The 21,384-nt window shown below is 45.9% G+C and overlaps 1 protein-coding gene across 1 annotated transcript in view; it reads left to right on the top strand.

Annotated features, from left to right (window-relative positions):
- The first annotated feature begins 1,529 nt into the window (after nt 1–1,529).
- SLC39A10 (solute carrier family 39 member 10) overlaps nt 1,530–21,384 on the top strand; it is a 319,796-nt gene continuing 299,941 nt past the window's right edge. The window contains exon 1 of the mRNA XM_044304420.1: nt 1,530–1,644. The gene's annotated coding sequence lies outside the window, so the exon portion shown is untranslated. The remainder of the gene's footprint in view (nt 1,645–21,384) is intronic.

The raw sequence follows: 21,384 nt of genomic DNA, 5'->3' as shown, positions 1-21,384 counted from the left end.
TGTGTATGTGGAAAATGTTTCAGATCTTTTAGTTCAGCCCATGAAAAAAATGGGAGCAAAATCAAAAGTGTTGCATTTATATTTTTGTTTAGTGTATTTTTCAGGATGGGATCTTTTAGAAGTATCCCCCAATGTTTTGTTATATCTGCCTGATCGCTGCTTGCTTAACATTATATCTGGTGATAAGATTAAGTTGAGGGTCTTTTTGACTATCTGGTTTAGTTGGTTTTGGTTTCAGTGCCTCTTTTTGTTCTAATTCATGGTTCTTTTTATGGACTTGTTGACCAATATTTTGGGGTAAAGTTGTAGTTTCATGGAGTAATTGTCAGAGCAATTTCTTCTTACTCTTTTCATCTGGCTAAGGCCTCATGCACACGGCCTCATGCTAGTGTATTACTGGACAGCATCGGCTGCATGAAGCGCACGGCGTCATAGCAACCAATGACGCCGTGCGCTCATGCTGTCAGGAGGAATCCCGGCCGGGTTTCCACGGTCCACTCTCCGCCGCGGAACACGGCCGTGTGCATGAGGCCTAAATGGAATATTTTTCTTCCACTTTGAATGTTGCCAGCTGTTATAATCTAGATAACTGTTTGCGTCCACATTTTTAAAATGTGTTTTTGTAGTTATTTTATTAGATACTGAGGTCAGATGGATATCAAGAAAGATGGCTTAGTTGGGGTTATGTTCAAGACTGAAGGTTAAACCCCAGTCGTTGGTGTTCAGGTTTTTAGTGAATGAGGGTTGAAATAGGGTTGATCATGCTGACAGGCAATGAAACATCATCATGCCTGGCCCTGTCAATCAAAGTGGAGAGAGTGTGGAAGTTGCAGAGAGAGCTGAGCCTCTAAGAGTTACAGTACACCATTGCTCCTAGAGGCTCATTTGTATATATTAAAACATCACTCAGCTTCTCAGCAATTTGGGCCCATATGAACATAGGAAAAACACAGATGCCTTCAGCTGCCAATCGCACATGCAAATCTGCTGAGAGATGCCCTTAAAAGATCCCAGTTAATACTGTACTGGTAATGTGTAGTTATTAATTAGGGTTTTTCAATTTGTCCGTAGAAAATGTGGCTGTCTGTGATTTTTTGATAAGATGTCCAGAGGAAAGAAAAATTCTAGTTGGCAGTCGTGGTCTAAATTATTTTAGGGGTCTAGCCATTTTATAAAGGTACACCTCTAAAAAAGGCTACTCCAATTTTGCCATAACCTGCTGTCTGGGTATTACTCAGAGAAAGCGTCTGTCAGGTTGATATCTCTGCTCTTTTTTTTAACCTTTATTTTTATATACAGCAAACAGCATGTTAAAATGCCTCGAGGTTTTGGTATGACAACGTTATGACTAGGTTATTATATCATTTAAACAAAGTAGGTCCATTGTCAGTAAGGAAAAAAAAATTCAAAGCATATTAATCATGCAAAGAAAGTTCAGTGAATTAAAGAAGTGAATTTACGCTTGTGTAAAAGTGTTGCAAGATTGTGATAATCACATGGTGCTGGTCATGGGAATAGGTCTTCAGAAGGTTTAAAGGAGCCTCAGACTTCTGTCTCTAAAGTGCTGTGCATTGAAAATATATGAGAGAAGGCTGGACCAGTAGCAGTTCCCATGGTGACATACATTCTGGTGACTAGATTAAGGTAAGACAGTAGCATATTCTGTAATCAGTGTTTCTGTGTATTAGCTTCTATTAATGCCTATGAGAGTGCTTTACGTAATCTCACAGCTAAAAGACCTCACTACTGTTGTTTGAATTATTCAATTGTTTGTAACTGTAATGTCTTATTTTGTTTGCACATGTGCCCTCTGATTGTAAAGTGTTGTGGAATAAGTCAACAATATTATTATTTATTATATTTATTATTGCCAAGATCAAAATTCTGTGTGGCTGTAATATACTGCTCTAGTTCAAGAAGCTTAAAGTGAGTTGAGGTCATTAAGCAGTAGGGAACACTAGAATAACAAAAAACAAAACAAAAAATTTAAAAACAAAACATTACTCATCTAATAAACCCCTTTAGGACCTTGCTATTTTCCGTTTTTGCATTTTAGTTTTTTTACTCCCTGCCTTATAGGAGCCATACATTATTTTATTTCTTTCCATTCACATAACCATGTGCTGTACATTTCAGTGGTACCATTTACTATTGCATAAAATATAGTGGAAGGCTGAAAAAAAAATTGGGGTTTTATTTTTACAGCATTCCCTACACAGTAAAATGGACCTGTGCCCTCCATTTTATGGGTCAATATGATTACAAAAATATAGTTTTTTTGTGTCTTTTAATACTTAAAAAAAAGAAAAACTTTAGAAAATTCATTTTTTTTCATTGTCATATTCTGGCCCCCATAACTTTTTTATATTTATGTCTCTGGAGCTGTGTGGTTACTCATTTGTGCAGGACAATTGCTAGTATTACTTGATACCTTTTGGAGTGTGCATGTCTTTTTTTATTAATTTTTTATTGAAGTGATAAAAAAAATTGTGAATCAGCCATTTTTTTTCGTTACACCGTTCGCAGTATGAGATAAATATGTTTTATATTTTAATAGAATGGCCATTTTTGGATTCGTCCGCAATCTTAGTCAGGGAAAGCTGCCCCAGGCTGGAAACTGCACAGCTTATGGTTTTAGTGCTCTCAGATGCTGTGGTCACATTTTACGACAACATCTGAGAGGTTAAATGTCTGTAGTTTGCCGGTTATGGCACCCACTGCGCTCTCGAGTGGGTACCATCTTTATTTTGGAGGTGTTTACTCCCTTGTGGCTCCACTAGGAATGCTTTGGTAGTCCCCGCAATGCTGAAGACAGTGATTGGCCACAGTTGTAATGTGGCAGGTACATCAACTCTCTAAACACAGATATCATCAGTGCTGGTGTCAAAAATCTGAAGTGTAGGACTAGCATATGATTTTGAAGATAAGTAAATTGCAATATAGATATAGTTTGCACATATTTCCTAACAATTTTCAGGACCAAGAAACCCTTTCACTTTTACATACTAACTATGGGGGGCAGGTATTATTAGATATATTCAAATTTTTGGCGTATATCTGTCACAGGTTTGGTCACACAGGGGATTTGCAGCTGAATCTGCGACATTTCTAACTACAATGGAGGAGGCATCAGAGGGCATTGCTACTCCAAAGGGGACACAGAGAGCATTTCTACTCTAAAGGGGGCACAGAGGGCATTACTACTCCAAAGCGGGCACAGGGGGCAATGCTACTACAAAGAGGGCACAGAGGGAAATTATACTACAGAGGGGGCAGAGAGGGCAATACTACTACAAAGGGTGCACAGAGGACAGTACTACTAGAAACGGGGCACAGAGGGCATTACTACTATTAAGGGGGCAGAATGGACATTACTACTGTAGAGGGGCACAATGGGAATTTAAACTATGGAGGGGGCACAATGGACATTATTACTATGGAGAAGGCACAGAGGGCAATACTACTATAAATGGGATACAATAGGCATTATTACTACGAAGGGGGAACAATGGGCATTACTACTGTGAAGGGGGCACAATGGGCATTACTACTGTGAAAGGGGCACAATGGGCATTACTACTATGAAGGGAGCACAATGGGCATTACTATTATGAATAGGGGCACAATAGGCATTATTACTATGAAGGGGGCACAGAGGGCACTACTACTATGAAGGGGGCATAATGGGTATTACTACGATGAAGGGGGCACAGAGGGCATTACTACTGTGAAGGGGCACAGAGGGCATTACTCCTGTGAAGGGGGTGGGTATAACTGTCATGGGGTACTGAATGGGCATTATTACTGTGAAGGGGGCACAATGGGCATTACTACTGTGAAGGGGAACAGAGGGCATTATTACAGTTATGGAGCACAGTGAGGGTATAACTACTCTGAAGGGGCACATCTAGGGCATTGCAACCGTGAAAGGGGCAAATAGAGGGCATAACTACTGTGAGGGGGCACAATCAAGGGATAAGTACTTTAAGGGGGCACAATATGGGCATAAATACTGCAAAGGGGCATAATGTGGGCATAACTACAGTGAGGGGGTACAATGTGGGCATAACTACCGTGAAGGGGCACATAACTGGACAAAACTACTGTGAAACTTGTACAATGAGGGCAATACTACTGTGAGGGGTGTTTATGTCCAAGGTCATGAGGGAACACATAAAAGTTGCTCCACATAAAACAGTTACGGGGGTCTGTGTATCATGGCCTGGTAGAGAGGTTTAAAAAAAAAATCTAAAAAATATGTTAAAAAGAGCGGTGTCTAAGCATGGGAGGGACTGGGACCTTCTTCTGCCCTAGCTCATGTTCGCAGTGCGAGAAGTGCCCCAGGCCTCTACTGGGTTCTCACCCTTCGAACTGCTATACGGCAGACACCCTCGCGGTCTGTTGGACGTCACCAAAGAGGCATGGCAGCATCAACCCACACCGCACAAAAGTGTTGTTGAGTACGTCACCCAGATGCAAGGACGGATGGAAACAGTGTTACCTCTGGTTAGGGAGCATATGAAGGCAGCAGAGCAAGCCCAGAGTAGGGCCTTTAACCGGAGGGCTCGGGTCCGGAACTTTAACCCGGGTGATCGGGTGTTGGTTCTGGTACCGACTGTAGACAGTAAGTTCATAGATTACAAGGTACACCAGCCAGGGAGGCGAAAGCCGGAGCATGTGAATCTGCTCAAACCATGGAAAGATAGGGAAACCTGTACGGAAGACAGCCCACGACCAGGGTTCTTAGGGTAAGCGGTTTCGGCCCCTCTGTCTGTAGCAAGGGAAGCGGCTGCCACAGTGAAAATTGCTGACAGCCTCTCCTGTAAATAGATAGTGGATAGATTTGAAGAAATTAACCTTTTTTGGAAGCGGCGCTGCTGCAGAAGAAGTCAGGACTCGGTAGATAAATAAATAAAAAGTGGATCGGGGGGCGTGGCTAGCTAGGCATGTGAGCGGTCGCACGCAGAGAGAGCTCCCGCATCTGCCCAGCTATTTATCCTGCGATTACCCTGAAATCTGTAAAAATCTACAGCCTAAACAGTTGGGGAGCAGTGTGGTGACAGAGCCAGAGGTGTTGGAGAGCGGAGACAGCTACCATGTCGAGGAAAAGAGAAGGCAGAGGCACAGACAAGGAGTCCCAAGATGGAGCCGGGATCAGCACGCCGAAGCGGCGGGAGCGCGCTGCAGAGATACAGAAAGAAGCTGCAGTAAAGCTAAGCCAATTTGTAAGGTCCTCACGAGCAACTAACAGCAGACAGCGCAGAGAGATCCAGGACACTGGGTCAGTGGACCAAGGAGATGACTCGGAACCTGAAGGACAGGTGAATGTCATAAGCGCACATCAGAGCGCCAAGAGGTACGAGGCTTTGAGAGGGAATGGTGAGGAGCTGGAGCATGAGACATGCGAATCAGACTCCGGGGAACCCACTCTTAAGGATGTACTACATGCCATTTCCAAATGTGGCAAGTCCTTGAGTGCACTAACAGTCCAGGTAGGCGCTATTAAAGAGGACATTTCTATTATTAGACATGACTTTAGAAAACTGGCGGAGCGCACTACTGCACTGGAGGATAGAGTGGGTGAGGTGGAGGACGAGGTACAGCCTCTGAAAAGAGATACCTCAGAACATGCTAGAATGTTGAGTGTTTTGGCGGCAAAACAGGACGATATGGAAACCCGCTTACGCCGCAACAACGTGCGGATTGTTGGAGTGCCTGAGAAAGTGGAGGGAAGAAATCCCACTGAATATTTTGAGACATGGCTGAAAGAGCATGTCGGACAGGATACTCTAACTCCGCTGTTCGCTGTGGAACGCGCCCATAGGGTGCCGACTAGGCCTCTACCTCCTGGAGCACCTCCGAGAACGGTCCTGGCTAAATTGCTACATTATAGAGACCGGGATATTCTTCTACGCAAGGCTAGGGAGCTAAAGGAACTATCCATTGACGGTCATAGAATCTCGCTATTACCGGACTATTCTATGGAAGTCCAGAAAAGGAGGGCTCGTTTTCTAGAAATCAAGAAGAGGCTGAGAAGCCTGGAGGTTCCCTATTCTATGCTATATCCAGCTAGGTTGCGTGTTGTGGCTTTAAATACCACCAGCTTCTTTGAGGATCCAAGAGAGGCGACAAGATGGCTGGACAGAAACGAACGTCAGATTAAGATGGAACTTCAGCCTCCTGCTTGAAGAGACTCTGCCTCTGTCATGCGGATGGGTTAAGGGGGTTGCGAAGGTGGGTCATAGGTACTGTATAACGCATTGAATGTACATGAATATGTGTCTATCACAGGAGTATAGAAGGATGTTTTCCACTCTTTACAACTTGGATATAGGTCAGGATAATAAGGGTGAATTACTGGATTATCTTGAATCTCACTGAGGGTGATATACAGGTCCTTCTCAAATAATTAGCATATTGTGTTAAAGTTAATTATTTTCTGTAATGTACTGATAAACATTAGACTTTCATATATTTTAGATTCATTACACACCAACTGAAGTAGTTCAAGCCTTTTATTGTTTTAATATTGATGATTTTGGCATACAGCTCATGAAAACCCCAAATTCCCATCTAAAAAAATTAGCATATCATGAAATGGTTCTCTAAACGAGCTATTAACCTAATCATCTGAATCAACTAATTAACTCTAAACACCTGCAAAAGATTCCTGAGGCTTTTAAAAACTCCCAGCCTGGTTCATTACTCAAAACCCAAAACCGCAATCATGGGTAAGACTGCCGACCTGACTGCTGTCCAGAAGGCCATCATTGACACCCTCAAGCAAGAGGGTAAGACACAGAAAGAAATTTCTGAACGTATAGGCTGTTCCAAGAGTGCTGTATCAAGGCACCTCAGTGGGAAGTCTGTGGGAAGGAAAAAGTGTGGCAGAAAATGCTGCACAACGAGAAGAGGTGACCGGACCCTGAGGAAGATTGTGGAGAAGGACCGATTCCAGACCTTGGGGGACATGCGGAAGCAGTGGACTGAGTCTGGAGTAGAAACATCCAGAGCCACCGTGTACAGGCGTGTGCAGGAAATGGGCTACAGGTGCCGCATTCCCCAGGTCAAGCCACTTTTGAACCAGAAACAGCGGCAGAAGCGCCTGACCTGGGCTACAGAGAAGCAGCACTGGACTGTTGCATGTCATTCGGAAATCAAGGTGCCAGATTCTGGAGGAAGACTGGGGAGAGGGAAATGCCAAAATGCCTGAAGTACAGTGTCAAGTACCCACAGTCAGTGATGGTCTGGGGTGCCATGTCAGCTGCTGGTGTTGGTCCACTGTGTTTTATCAAGGGCAGGGTCAATGCAGCTAGCTGTCAGGAGATTTTGGAGCACTTCATGCTTCCATCTGCTGAAAAGCTTTATGGAGATGAAGATTTCATTTTTCAGCACGACCTGGCACCTGCTCACAGTGCCAAAACCACTGGTAAATGGTTTACTGACCATGGTATTACTGTGCTCAATAGGCCTGCCAACTCTCCTGACCTGAACCCCATAGAGAATCTGTGGGATATTGGGAAGAGAAAGTTGAGAGACGCAAGACCCAACACTCTGGATGAGCTTAAGGCCGCTATCGAAGCATCCTGGGCCTCCATAACACCTCAGCAGTGCCACAGGCTGATTGCCTCCATGCCACGCCGCATTGAAGCAGTCATTTCTGCAAAAGGATTCCCGACCAAGTATTGAGTGCATAACTGAACATAATTATTTGAAGGTTGACTTTTTTTGTATTAAAAACACTTTTCTTTTATTGGTCGGATGAAATATGCTAATTTTTTGAGACAGGAATTTTGGGTTTTCATGAGCTGTATGCCAAAATCATCAATATTAAAACAATAAAAGGCTTGAACTACTTCAGTTGGTGTGTAATGAATCTAAAATATATAAAAGTCTAATGTTTATCAGTACATTACAGAAAATAATGAACTTTATCACAATATGCAAATTTTTTGAGAAGGACCTGTATGTCTGCTCTAAATATAATATATACGCCCGGGTGAGATGCGGGAAGCTAAATGGAGACTAGCTATTTCTAATAGTGTGATTGACAGTTTCCAGATTCTCACTGTAAAGTTAGGTAGTCAGTTTAGGCTACGTCCCTCCTGCTAATATTGTCTATTAGCTGGGGAATACTGCTGGACTTACCGGTTGTTACAGTATAATCCCACGGGCCTAATAATTGGGCGAGGTGTGGGGCCAATCGGTTAGCCCAGTAAACTGTAGTTTGCTATAGAGTTTTTGCCACTTAATGGCAGGTTTACAGTTTAGGGAAGTTTTGGGACTTGGTATGGGGCAAAGCAAGCTGTGCTGTGAGTGGACACATGATGAGATGAGTGTGGAATGGATGTGGGAGTGCCGTCCTCCAGAGCAAAATGTCAGAATGTTCAGTGTAAGGGTTGAGGTCCTTCTTTTGGGCAGGAGATTGTGCTATATTACTAATGGCTAATTGTATTAAAATCTTTAGCTGGAATGTGCGTGGGATCAAAGAAAAGACTAAAAGGAAGGCGATTCTGGAAAGCATTCGTCCGCTACATCCTCTCATATGCTGCCTTCAGGAGACACACCTGTTGCGGAGCAGGTACATTTGCTTAGATTGGCGTGGGTGGGGGCGGGATTTCACTCCACGTATTCTACATATGCTAGAGGGGTCAGTATCTTGATACATAAAAATATACCGTTTTGTTGCCTTTCCAGCAAGGTAGATGCTGACGGGTGCTATGTGTGTATATATGGTACCCTGTATAACCAACCCTGTGTGATATGTGGAGTGTATATTCCGCCCCCATACTCCCCGCTGGTGATTAGGAAAGTTCTAGCTTTTATGACAGACTTCCCAGGAGTTCCAACAATCGTACTGGGAGATTTTAATAATGTGATAAGTCCTGAAGTTGATAGGATCGGGATGCAAACGAGGGAATCGGGAGAATGTACTGCATTTGGGAGACTCTTGCGGGAGATTTCTTTAGTGGATATTTGGAGGGAACGGAATCCACAGGTAAGACAATATTCATGTTGTTCTAGTACATTTAACTCGCTGTCTAGAATTGACCTGGCATTAGTAAACGCAGAAATGGGAAAAGTAATACAAGAAATTGCATACCTTCCTCGGCAGCTGACGGATCATTCTCCTCTTTTAGTCTCTGCTGCCTTTAGGCCATCTAGAATAGGTAAAGGTATGGTATGGTCATTTAACCCTTTCTGGTTGTCTATTGTGCCGGAGATTGGTGATATCAAAGGGCAATTGGAGGAGTTTTTCAGGATTAATCTGCCTACAACTACACGGTTAATAGTCTGGGACACCATGAAGGCCTTCATGCAAGGGTTGCTTATAGCACAAGTTAACAGGAAAAAGAGTGAAACTAGAGCCAAGGTGCAGGCTTTAACGTGAGCGGTGGAGACAGCTGAAGCTAACTATATAAAAGAACCAATTGATAGGCATAGAGAATTATGGAAGGGGGCACAGAAAGAATTGAATGATAGGCTATTACTTAATGCTAGGAACAAGCAGTTCTTCCAAAAACAAATGTATTATGAGGAAGGAGAAAGGACAGGAAGGGTGCTAGCTTTGATCTCAAGGGATTCAGCTGGGGATCTATGTAATACTCAGGAGCGAATACTGGAGATTATGAGGGGATTTTACTCTGATCTGTATGTATCTCGTTTATCCGCTTCTGATGAAGAAATGGACTCCTTCCTTGGGGGATTGCATATGCCTACACTCACTTCAGATCAGCGTGTTAAGTTAGACTCCCCTATAACAATCACTGAGACCGAATTGGCACTGTCAAGTATGTCTAATAATAAAGCCCCGAGTGGAGATGGCTTGCCGGTGGAGATTTACAGACGTTTTGCCTCAGTTATGCTACCCCAACTATTGGAGGTTTTTAAGGAGGCAATGGCACAGAAAAGACTACCTTCTAGTATGACTGAGGCAACAATTGTGGTTCTCCCGAAGCCGGGTAAAGATATTTTGGAGGCTGAATCATATAGGCCAATCTCATTAATTCAGGTAGACATTAAAATACTGGCAAAAGTTCTAGCGAATCATTTGAACTCGGTTATAGCTAATCTTATTCACCCTGATAAGGCTGGCTTTATGCCGAATATGTCTACGGCGGTCAACATCAGGCGCTTATACCTAAATATCCAAAGCCAGAGACAAGCTTCGGAGGTGGCGGTCGCATCTCTAGATGCGGCCAAAGCCTTTGATAGTGTAGAATGGAGATATTTGTGGAAGATATTAAAGAAGTTAGGGTATGGCCAGTCCTTTATAGGGTGGATCCAGCTCTTATACAATAAACCATCAGCTAGGATTAGGGTAAATGGCAATTTGTCAGATAGCTTCAGACTCCATAGAGGGACGAGGCAGGGTTGTCCTTTGTCACCTCTGCTATTTGCGATAGCCATTGAGCCTCTAGCGGAAGCCATTAGATCTTCGGTGGGGATAAAAGGCTTCACATATGGTTCACTAGAAGAGAAAGTAGCACTGTACGCTGATGATCTGTTATTATTTATGTATAATTAGAGGGAGTCTCTTCCGGTGGCAATGGAAGTGATCAATGGGTTTGGGAAAATGTCAGGCTTATGCATTAATTGGACTAAGTCAGTGCTGATGCCATTGAAGGAAGATGTCACTAACACCAGCTCATGTGTGGAGGGTTTACAGGTTGTCCACTCTTTCAAATATCTGGGTATTCAAGTTTCACGCAGTGAGCTAAATTTTGAGAAATTGAACATTACCCCTCTGCTTCAGAAGTTTAGACAGAAAGTTAATGTTTGGACAAAACTAACATTATCTATCATAGGCAGGACGAATCTGATAAAAATGATACTGATGCCACAACTTCTCTATGTGCTACATAATGCCCCTGTATGGCTTCCTCTTAGGATCTATGTAGTCAATGCAATATTCAGGAACCTTATCTGGAAGAAAGGTACCCCCCACATTAAATTGGAAACTCTATGCAGGCCAAAGACTGGGGGAGGTTTGGGGGTTCCTGATCCAAGGATGTATTATCTGGCGGCACAATTGCAGCATATGAGAGGATGGGAGTCGACGGATGGCTTGGGTACAGCCAGCAAAATTATTCAGTCTCACGTGGGCTGTCAAAACCTGAGATCTGCTCTGGAGGAGGGTACTTTTCATGCGAAGGGTAATGCATTCAGGATACTTCATTCCATCCACAATACATGGTGGAAGGTCAGAGAAATCATAGGTATTCAAGGTTACTCAGATATCACTCCTATATGGCCGAATTTTATGTATACTGAAGTAAACAAGGTTAGTGGGGTAAAGGCGTGGAATGCTTTAGGACTGAAATATATGGGTCAATTGTTTGATAATAATGTACTTAAAGAATTCTCAAGTCTGCAGCAGGATTTTGGGCTGCAGAAGTCCCAATTCTATTTATATCTGCAACTTAGACACGCGCCATGTGCTCAGGACCAGGTGATAGCGGTCTGCCCTGCGCAGAAAAATTTGGTAGTAGACCTGGTGAAATCTAGTGGAGGTACAAAAGGAGTGATATCTTTAAATTACTCATGTCTTATGGAAGCGCAATTTAAGAAGCAACAATTCCAGCTGTATGATAAATGGAAGAGGGATGCCCCTGACTTAACGGAGGAACAATGGGATACTGTCCTGGAGGATTTTACTCAAGTTGCGGTTAGTGAGGCTCAAAGGGTGTCTCAACTGTTGTTACTAGACAGAGTATATAAAACTCCTGTCATGATGAAAAAAATGGGGTACAGGAGTGACGATTGCTGCCCAAGGTGCGATGTAGCGAATGCAGATCTCATTCACTTGATGTGGAATTGCCCTAGACTGAGGAGATACCTGGGTAGTTGAATTGGTGAAAACTGTTTTTGATGTTGAACTCAGTATGAAAGTGACGGAATGTATGTTGGGATGTGTGACTATACCAAATTCACTGCCTGAGAAAAGATTGGCTGTCATTAGGGTATTGTATCAGGCTAGGAAGGTAATAGCATTTCACTGGTTAAGTAGACAACCGCCATCAGTGGAAGAATTGGAGAAAAAAATACACGTGCTGATTAGTTTGGAGAACTATGTATACCAAAAAAGGAACTGTTTAAAAAAGTTCGAAAAGATATGGTCACTATGGATTCAACACTATAATCTACGAATGTAAAGGAATGAGAGAGGGAGTGAGTGAATGAGAGAGTGAATGAGGGATGTATAGGAATGAGTGGAAAGGGGGGGCAAAGAGAATACATAAAAGTATGTAAGATAATCAACTTTAAGGGTCTCAGAAAAGGGAGGGTCTCTTGTATACTTCTACATGTCTACTCACTCATCTGGAACGTAACACATTGCTCACAGCTGTACAATTCTGAGTTACGGTAATGTAATATGTAAAACTAAGGCAATGATTTGTCAGATATTATGATGTGATGTCTTATACTTGCTCTTGTCCCAGGGGGTATGTTAGGGGGAGGGAGGGAGGGGGACTTGGGGGGACAGTGTTCTGTCTTTTGTTAAAATGGAAAATCTTTAATAAAAAGAATATGATTTAAAAAAAATAAAAGTGGATCTTTATTTATATTTTCGTCTACGCGTTTCAGGGGCGGACTGCCCCCTTCATCAGGACAGTAGGTCTGTAAACAGGCTCAGGAAGCCAGGGAGTTCATTTGTCAGAACATGGATGTGTTCTCGGACCTCCCTGGATGCGCGTCCATAATCTGACATTATCACTGAGCCTCAGGCAAAAGTCCGGTTAGAACTGTACCGGGTAGCCGAGGCTCGACGACAAGCCATCGAGGACAAAGTGCAGTTAATTCTCCAGCTAGGTGTCATTGAGGAGTCAAAAAGTGAATGGGCCAGTCCAATAGTCTTAATACCCAAGCTGGATCGGACATTGCGGTTCTGTAACGATTTCCGCAAACTGAATGAGGTGTCCAAGTTTGACGCATATCCTATGTCCCGAGTAGATGAGCTTATTGAGAAGTTAGGCCAAGCCCGGTATTTTTCTGTGGTGGACCTCACCAAAGGGTACTGGCAGGTACCCTTGAAGGAGGCTGCCAAGGAAAAAAAATTTTCATCACACCCGAGGGGCTGTATCAGACCAAGGTATTACCCTTTGGTCTACATGGCACTCCCACCACATTTCAAAGGTGAATGGACGTTGTACTATGCCCACTTCGATGGTACGCTTCGGCGTACCTGGACAATATCATTATTCATAGCACCGACTGGGAAAGTCACCTACCTCAAGTGCAGGCTGTAGTGGAGAAAGTTCCGTCTGGTGACCAACCACTCCCCTCTCAAGTGGATGAGCCAAGCCAAAGAGAGGAATGCTCGGGTCACCAGATAGTTCTTGTCATTACAGAACTTAAAGTTCTCAGTGGAACACAGCGCAGGCCACTTACAGAAAAAAACGCAGATGCCCTGTCCCGGGTACACTGTCTGGCAAGTGTTCACCCCCTCAGGGTTGAACAAAGGGGGGAGGTATGTAGGAAGGCGCAAGGGTCATTGACGGAAGGTATGTGTCACCAAGATTCCTGGCCTCGGTGAGGTAAGAGCCAGTAATTTCATGTGTCAGTGGCAGCTAGTGCTGACTGACATGGTTTTGCTATTCAGTATGGCTGTACAGCCGATCCGGGCCGGTTCTTACTGGGAGCAGCCAAAGTGCAGGGTGGGTGGCTGCTCCCCGCATTCCAGAACGCGTCTTGGTTTAGGCTATAAGACACAGGCAGCACTGTCAGGTGATGAGAATTTACTCCTCGCTAACAGAGAAGCTATGTCAGTCTCTGTGTTAGGACCTGGGAGTTTGGGCCTGGGAAAAGGCCTGCTACCTTGTTGGCGTGAGAGCAGGTGGTTTCTGCTATGTCCAGGGACTCCTGCACGGTGTGAACAAACACCAGACTCAAGATGACTGTACGGTATGCCAGACCAACAGGGGAATTATATGTGAGGTCACGGTGTGAGCAATAGGTGAGCAAAGGTATCTACAGTTCTGGTTACTCACACTTATGTCGTCCCTGGGCAGGTTCGCATAAGTGATAAGGAGGAATTCTCTGAGGCACACTCTGGCATAAGGGACACAGGCCAGATGGTGATTTGAGGTGCCCTTGATGGTCTGTATTAATGTGCCTATGGCAAGGTCCCTTGTAGTCATGACGCCAGTACCTTTTGTGGTGGTACAACCATTTACTGTAGTGTTAATTGAGGAACTGAAGGCTGAAACAAGGATGGTGCAATCCAACTTAGAACTTTTATTGAGATGTGCCAGTGGGTTGTTATCGGTGAAAGCTATGAAGGGAGTTGCTGCAAGGTAGTCCTTAAACATTTTGGTGACAGCCCACACAAGTGCGAGGAACTCTAACTTGAAAGAGCTGCAGTTCCGGTCATTCTTTTCTGCTCCTTTCAGGGATCTACTAGCGTAAGCAATCACTCTTTCATGTCCTTCTTGCATTTGGGACAGAACAGCTCCCAGGCCTTTCTGGCTGGCATCATAGAGATGGAATGGCTGTTGGTAATCTGGATATCCCAAGACAGGTGGTTCGGTCAGCTTCTTTTTCAGGAGCTGGAAGGCAATTTCCCTGTCTTCATTCCACTCCACAGGTATCTGAGTCTTCTGATACTTCTTTGGATGTCCTCTTAGGAGTTCCTGAATTGGCTCAGCAATCTGGGCGAAGTGAGGGATGAAGCGTTCGCAAAACTAAGGAAACTTCTCACCTCCTTTACTGTGGCAGGAGTAGGCCAATTCTGGACTGCAGCTAACTTTTCCGGATCAGGTTTAACACCTTCTGCACTGACAACATGTCCCAGGTACTTGACTTCTGGCTTTAACAGGTAGCACTTAGATGGTTTGATCTTGTGTTCATGTTTAATGAGGACTTGGAAAACTTCTGCAAGTTGTTTCAAGTGGTCTTCGTAGGATTTGGAATAAATAATTACATTGTCCAGATAGAGTAGGACAGTCTTGAAGTTTCTATAGCCTAAACAGCGGTCCATTAGTCGTTGAAATGTTCCTGGTGCATTACAAAGTCCAAAAGGCATGTAATTTAACTTGAATGGGCCAATGGGGGTGGTAAAAGCTGTTTTCTCTCAGTCTTCAGGAGCCATGGGTACCTGCCAGTATCCACTGGTCAGATCAAGGGTAGAGAAATAGGCTGATGACCCCAGTGCTGTCAGGGATTCTTCAATTCTGGGTAAGGGATAGGCATCCTTGTGGGTGATTTGATTAAGTTTTCTGTAGTCCACAAAGAACCTGATGTTGCCATCCTTTTTCCGGACAAGAACTAGTGGTGTAGCCCATGTCTTGGATAATATTGGAATCCTTCATCTCCTGGATCATTTATTTCACAGATTGGTACATCGTTGGTGGTATAGGCCGGTACCTTTCTCTTATTTGAGGGTGAGAGCCAGTAGTGTGTTTGATTCCATGGACTTCCCCATAATCAGTAGAGTGCTTACTGAAGGCTTGATGATGTTCCTTCACGATGTTCAAAACTCCTTGTGGTTTCTGTTCGTCTGACTGACAGCTACTTGTGAGGTTCCAGTTTGGAGTGCTATTTTGTATCCAGTTCGGGAGGTTGGTGTTCTGCAGTAGCTGTGCCTGTCTCTCGGAAAGGGGCATATCGCCTAAACGGATTTTAACCCCTTGTCTGCGGAAACGGTGCCGTTACATTGGTGGCAGCAGTGGGATCGTTCCTACAGCCAGAAGGACAGCTACAGGAGACACCATTTCTTTGGATTCTACAATTTAAGGGCAACGCATGTCCCAGTACAGCGACCCTAAAAGCACCAGGATGGAACCAGCAGTGTTATACGAGGAGGAGGACCTGGATGGCCGGGATGCATTAAGGAAAGGCATCTGGTACCAGGCCCTGGATAATGTACAATACCAGCGAGGTGAGAGTCTCCCCAGTGAAGAGCAGCGGTTGCAGAAGCAAGTGGCCCTGCGGATGTCCTTCCTGGGAGAGCAGCCCCTGGAGGAATGGGTGATGGAACTACAGCACCGGGTATGGCAGGAGCTATGGCTGGAGGATGCCTACCAGGCGCTCTGGTGGTATGTGGCACAGTTTATACCCTGGACAGCTGAGCATGACAAGCCAGAGGGAGAGGAGTTTGATGGTCCTGGCTTGTTATGGGAGTCCTTTGCAGAGCCTGACTTCGGGAGCCCTGCACAGTCCAGACTTCAGGACATTTTCTATGAGAGGGAGGCTAGGCATGAGTGGGATGACCCCCATGAAGTAGAGCAAGACCTGGCTCACCTAGCAACCCTGGAGTGGGAACTGGAGCAGGACTACAGAGATCTCTTCCACTCCATTGAGAAGGCTCAGCAGGACGGTAAGGTGACAGACCCAGATCCAGACCCATTCAGCTGGGCAGATATTGTAGAGTGTTACTGGGAAGGACCCCAGGTGGCCGGTAGAGATGGGACCGAGGTCTCTCCGCCGGTCCTGCAGGGAATTGGGAGCCTAGTCTCCATTCCCCAGCGGCAGTGTGAAGTGCAGGGAGGGGAGAGCAGCGGCCTCCCTCCCCAGCGGCAGGCTGAGTTACAGGGGGCAGAGGGAGTTGTTCCTGCTCCCCAGCAGCAGAGTAATATGCCGGGAAGGCAGTGTGAAGTGCAGGGAGGGGAGAGCAGCGGCCTCCCTCCCCAGCGGCAGGCTGAGTTACAGGGGGCAGAGGTAGTTGTTCCTGCCCCCCAGCAGCAGCATGATTTTTTGGGAATTGGGAGCCGAGTCTCCATTCCCCAGCGGCAGACGGAGTTACAGGGGGCAGAGACAGTCGGTCCTGTCCCCCAGCGGCAGAGTGTCCTACAGGGAATAGAGAGCCCAGTCTCCTTTCCCCAGCAGCAGGACACTGTATTGGGAGCGGAGGCGGTCGGTCGCACTCCCCAGCGGCTGGAAGTATGTATGGGAGAGGAGCTCGTTACCACCTCTCCCCAGCGGCAGCTTAATGCACCAGGGGGAGACAGTAAGCCCCACAACAGTGCAGATGGGACCGTGGTCTCTGCACTTACAGCACAGGGGGTAGAGACAGTCGGTCTCCCCCTCCAACAACCAGGCTCCAACCAGGCTTCTTCCGTGGTAGTGCTGGCACCAGGGCTGAGTACCGCTGATCCCTGCCCACAAAGCAACCTCCACTCCAAAACAGGGAGCAACACAGAGACCGGGAGTACCAGCTTCCAACATCACCTTGGTGGACTTACTGGACAGAGACAGGCTACGAAATTCAGCAGGTCCAGTATTGGGTTGTGGGTGGGCTGCCAGACTAACTCAGGTACCGACCGGCGTGAGGTCAGGTATCTGGTTAGTCTTCCCTGGGGGGGGGAGATGTGTGGCGAAACCAACCTCGCCACTGGGTTTTGGAGAGGACTGTTTAAAAGCCTCTTGCCTCAGGATTATGGCCCATAGTAACTTTAAAGGAGAAAACAGACCGGCCGCACAGCTTAAATCTGTCTGTAGAATTGTATTTTATGTTATTATGCGTTCGGTTAAATTGTATGTTATGTGAGGGCACCCAGATAGCTAATATTATTGTATTCATGTATTCTGAGTGCCAGTCACCTAATGATATGCACTCAGACTTGAGCTATCTGGGGATATGTTAAATGTCTGTGTTTGCTGTGGGGGTGTGCCATTGTGTGTTTGGGTGGTGATTCCTGTCCTGTTGTCTCCACATGTGTATTGGTGATCTCCCCTTTGTCCTGAGAGATAATTGGATTGTGTTCGGTCGTCTCCGGGACAGAGGGGAGGAAACCATGATGCATTGTGGGGATATGTTGTATCTGCAACAAAGTGTAATAAAAACCAGGCTGGGTGTGCCAGCACTTCAGATCACTGCTTGACCCTCAAGACGGAGCCTTGTCTCGTTATTGGGGGATTCCCTGTATGCTGTTGGAGACTGATTGCCAGGAGTGTAAGCTGACGGATACGCTTTTCCTGTTCGTCTGACTGACAGCTACTTGTGAGGTTCCAGTTTGGAGTGCTATTTTGTATCCAGTTCGGGAGGTTGGTGTTCTGCAGTAGCTGTGCCTGTCTCTCGGAAAGGGGCATATCGCCTAAACGGATTTTAACCCCTTGTCTGCGGAAACGGTGCCGTTACACTCCTTCAATTTGGTTTTTGAAATTTGCAATAACTGAGCTACAGGATAGTGTTTAGTGAGTGTAATGTGGTGATCATTCAAGTTTAGGAGGCGGACAGGCACTTTACCTTGGGAAACAGTCACTAAGCTCCTTGCAGCTCATCATCTAGCACGAAGGGCTCTACCATGGCTTGGTATTCTTGACCTTGAATTCCCGGGGTAGCACGGCACCATATGAGTGTCTCGGTATTCAGCTTAAGGATCACAGGTTGGTCACCTCAGATGCGGATACAGCAGATTTCCCCTTTCTCATTTGGCACATTTCTGCTGTGCGCTTAACACACGGATGTTCTGCTGTATGACCCTTTTGGAGGCAGGTGAAGCAGTAGGCATAGATTGGCGTGATGCCTCGAACATTTCGGTGTAACAATTCCTAAGGACATTCATTCCTAGGATTACTGAAGAGCCACCTTTGTCTCCATCTTGTACAACAATAATACCTTGTCGAGGTAGGGTGGATTCTCCTACTTGCAGAGTTGGCTCCCAATAACCATGTATTGGCACGGGTTTCCTGTTGCTGGCTGTAAGATCCAACCAGGATTCTGGTGGTTGCGTAAGTTGGCTCTGGTCCCAGTATTTATCAAATGCAGGCCGTAGGATGGTAGTGACCTGGGATCCGGTGTCCAGTAGAGGCGACAAAGTGAATTCCGTTAATTTGGATTGCTACTTCCGGACGGGATCCTACATATCTGGGCATCCAGTTGAGATCTTGTGGACCTACTGGTTTACCTCTCGAGGGGCGGTCCTTAGCCTCGAGGGTTTCTCTTTTAACCGCCAGCACATTGTTTCTGTATGCCCTGACTTATCACAGTAGGCGCAAATAGGTCACCTACGGATGTTGGAGTGGTCATTTGGGCGCCCGCCAGGCCCTCTGGGATATATATCTTTGTAGTCAGGAGGGAAAAGTTATTTTCGTATGGGTGTCTCATCCTCTAATAATAAAGACTTCTTCCACTGTTCTAGTTTTTGACACACCTTCTCCAGGCTTTTTGTCAAGAAGTTAACCTGTGCTGTGAGTTTGAGCTGCCTGATTGGCTACCGGACAACACGTGGAAGGGGTAGCAGGCGTATGGACAGAAGTCTCAGTAAATTTAGCAGGCTCTGGCTGCGGACTCTTTCCCAGAATACTAATGGCTAGCTCTTTAAAGTCTAGGAAGGTGACACTTGGGTGTTATGCAGCTAACATTCTCAACTGGCTTTTTAGGTTGTCAGTGTTAACACCTTCAAAGAATTGTTCTTTCAAAGTTTTGTCTTGCTTCTTTGCCTCACGGGGGTCTACCTGAACCACAGCTCTAAGGGCTTCTTGTAAAGTGAGTGTCTCACCGGTTTATTGTTTCATGCTGAAGAACCTCATTTTGACCTCTGACTAGGGCTGGTGCAGGATTTTTGCTGCCCTAGGCAAGATAAAAATTGACGCCCCCCCCCCCCCTCCTTATCAGATCCGGAATTGCGGACCCGGATCCGCAATTCCGATCCTGAAAAAAATAGTACATGTCCTATTCTTGTCCCCAATAGCGGACAAGAATAGGTATATTCTCTTAGTGCCGGCAATGTGCGGTCCGCAAAATGCGGAACGCACATTGCCGCTGTCCGTGTTTTGTGGATCTGCAAAACACACACGGATGTGTGAATGGACCCTAAATGTGAGGTAAATTAGTTTCCAATGTAGTATTAATAATTAAACAATTAAATTATAAACATATTGCATTGTCTACTTACCACCAGGACAATAAGATGATCTGGTCTCTGGCTGCAGTCTGGCTCTTGGTCTGGCTTTGGGGACTCCCTTGACACTCTCTCCCCCCTCCCTTGTCACTCTCCCCCCCCTCCCTTGTCACTCTCTTCTGCCCCCTCCCTTGTCACTCTCCCCCCCTCCCTTGTCACTCTCTTCTTCCTCCCTTGTCACTCTCTTCTCCCTCCCTCCCTTGTCACTCTCATTCTACCCCCCTCCCTTGTCACTCTCATTCTACCCCCCCTTGTCACTCTCATTCTACCCCCCTCCCTTGTCACACTCTTCCCCCCTCCCTTGTCACTCTCATTCTACCCCCCCTCCCTTGTCACTCTCTTCTCCCCCCTCCCTTGTCACTCTCTTCTCCCCCCTCCCTTGTCACTCTCATTCTCCTCCCCTCCCTTGTCACTCTACTCTCTTCTCCCCCCTCCCTTGTCACTCTCTTCTCCCCCCCTTGTCACTCTCATTCTACTCCCCCCTTGTCCACTCTCATGCTACTCCCCCCTTGTCACTCTCCTTCTACTCCCCCCTTGTCACTCGCATTCTACTCCCCTCCCCCTTGTCACTCTCATTCTCCCCCTCCCTTGTCACTCTCTTCTCCCCCCTCCCTTGTCACTCTCTTCTCCCCCCTCCCTTGTCACTCTCTTCTCCCCCCTCCCTTGTCACTCTCTTCTCCCCCCTCCCTTGTCACTCTCTTCTCCCCCCTCCCTTGTCACTCTCTTCTCCCCCCTCCCTTGTCACTCTCTTCTCCCCCCTCCCTCGTCACTCTCTTCTCCCCCCTCCCTTGTCACTCTCATTCTACTCCCCCCTTGTCACTCTCATTCTACCTACTCCCCTCCCCCTTGTCACTCTCATTCTACTGAGGAAACAACGAAGTGCACCCAGCTGCGGTTGACAACGGAAAACCGCGGGCAACAGCATGCGGCACCCAAGGAGTCACGACCATGACCAATGGTCGTGACAAAACAATTATAAGTCCCTTAGGCGGCCATCTTAAGTGCAAAACAGTCCATTCAAACACAGCAAGCAGCAGTATTGACTCTTGAAAAATCCACAATTTTGCCTTTTAACAATGCTGTTTTGTAATAGAAGTGTAGCGCAATACATGCAGACAGTCTCTAAGTAGCCTAAACAGTTCTTTAGTCCAATAAAAGCATTCCAACAGTTGGGGCTAATTCGCAATAGGCAGTCTATGATGGTGCAGGGGTTTGCAAATCCTGTTCAGACAGTTTATTAAAAGGCACAAAGGAATGCATCCGATCCTGTTCGTGATGCCAAGATTTATTATGCGGTATGCAAGAACGACAGGGGAATTACATGTGAGGTCACGGTGTGAGCAATAGGTGAGCCGAGGTAAATACAGTTCTGGTTACTCACGGTTATGTCATCCCTGGGCAGGCTCACATAAGTGATAAGGAGAACGGCACAGGAATTCTCTGGGGAACACTCTGGCATAAGGGACACAGGCCAGATGGTGATTCGAGGTGCCCTTGATGGTCTGTATTAATGTGCCTATGGCAAGGTCCCTTGTGGTCG

This window comes from Bufo gargarizans, chromosome 8 (genome assembly GCF_014858855.1).
Source record: "Bufo gargarizans isolate SCDJY-AF-19 chromosome 8, ASM1485885v1, whole genome shotgun sequence".
In the NCBI taxonomy this organism is placed as follows: Eukaryota; Metazoa; Chordata; class Amphibia; order Anura; family Bufonidae; genus Bufo; species Bufo gargarizans.
The sequence above is the reverse complement of the archived record's forward strand: the minus strand, read 5'-3'. Positions and strand labels throughout refer to the sequence as shown.